The sequence below is a fragment of the Cornus florida genome, unplaced genomic scaffold (genome assembly GCF_030987335.1).
Source record: "Cornus florida cultivar Cherokee Brave unplaced genomic scaffold, ASM3098733v1 CherokeeBrave_3.0.0_Hap2_Chr06, whole genome shotgun sequence".
NCBI lineage: Eukaryota > Viridiplantae > Streptophyta > Magnoliopsida > Cornales > Cornaceae > Cornus > Cornus florida.
The window spans coordinates 10,227,479-10,229,121 of NW_026775576.1; the positions used below are offsets into that span (position 1 = coordinate 10,227,479).

The following is a 1,643-nucleotide window of genomic DNA, read 5'->3' on the forward strand; positions in this document are numbered from 1 at the left end:
TTTGGAAATATTTAGGAATTAGTACTCTTTTGATCATGTCTTTACTTTATTTTTATTTTTTGTTACTTGTTGTGTTTGTTCTTATTTGGCTAGGTGAATTGAGTGAAGGAAGTTGAACAAAGGGGAATTCAAAGCAAGGAGCTAAGCTAAGCACAAAAATGACTAAAAATCTAAAAAATGCAAAGCATAGCAAAGCTTGGAAGTTGAAAATGAATTGAAGTTGCTTAAGGACCCTTTGTGAGATCTTTCTAACTCAAGCTCTAGTTAAATCGTTGGCCCACGTGGAGGCTTGTTTTTCATTTCTTAGTTAAATCGTGAGCCTGCGTGGAGTCTATTTACTTTTATTTGCATATTGTTCAAGTATGGGAGTATGGGATCATTGTATGTGGAGATTTGTTGATTGATTTGTTGTGGGGGTGAAGTATTTGTTACTTGCTTATGTGCTTGTCATTTGTCTTTGATAGTGCATGCATGGTCGTAGGTCATTAAATCATACTCTTGTCCCTCTTAATTTTCATCTTGAATCAATTATTCGTAATCCTAGGGGAAGAGGTAGTTCTCATCACTCCATTTCACCAATGGAGAATTTGAATGACGACAATGTGGAGGACCTTGGTCACATAGACCAACAAGGCATCCTCCACCCTAATATGCATCATGAAAATGTCCAAGTACCATTAGACATGCCTAAATCATTCATCCCACCACAAAAATAAGGCCAAATTCCATTGGGAATGCCTCAACCAATCTTTGTTCCACAACCTCACATGGTTCAAGCTAATCAAGGTGTTCGTGTAGCACCACTAATTGTGAATCATCCCATTGCTTTAAGAGACCATTATGTGCCTAATGAATATAATGCACCCACTTGCATTCAATTGCTTCCATTTAGAGCACATCACTATGAAATCAAACCATAAACCATTCAAATGCTTCCTAACTATCATAGACTTCAAAGTGAAGAACCTTATAAGCATTTGGATGAGTTTCTTGAAGTGTGTTCCACTGTGAAATACACGGACATGCTGGAAGAAGTTTTAAGACTTAAACTTTTTTCCTTTCACCCTTAAAGACAAGGCAAAATATTGGTTCAACAATCTTAGGCCTTTTTCGATAACCTCTTGGGCAGAAATGCAACAAGAGTTCTTGAAAAAGTACTACCCGGTTTTGAAGACCAATGCCATGAGAACTTCCATTCGTAAATTTTCTCAAGGGGATGGGGAAATGTTTCATGAGGCATGGGAAAGGTTTAATGATTTGCTTAGAAAATGCCTTCATCATGACATACCTAAGTGGCAACTAGTCCAATATATCTTTAAAAGTTTACCGGATAATTATAAGGGTATGGTTGATGCATCTATGGGTGGTTCTTATCTTGATAAGTATGAAAATGATGTATGGCAATTGTATGAAAGTATGAGCGAAAATTCCATGCATAGGTTTTTATCTTCTAAAACTGTAGAAACCTAGGTGGAAAGAAGAATGTCGGCTTATATCAAGTTAACAACTCCAATGACATAGCCGCCGAAATGAAATCCTTATCTCAAAGGTTTGAACAATTTTTGATCAACCAAAATTCGGTGAATCAAGTATCTTCCTCCCCTACTCATATTCATCATCGTGCATCTAATGAATCTTGCATG

The 1,643-nt window shown here is 36.8% G+C and overlaps 1 pseudogene; it reads right to left on the reverse strand.

The window, feature by feature from the left end:
• Positions 1-1,188: 1,188 nt before the first annotated feature.
• On the reverse strand, positions 1,189-1,286 carry LOC132315376 (small nucleolar RNA R71; annotated as a pseudogene).
• Between the last annotated feature and the right edge of the window lie 357 nt (positions 1,287-1,643).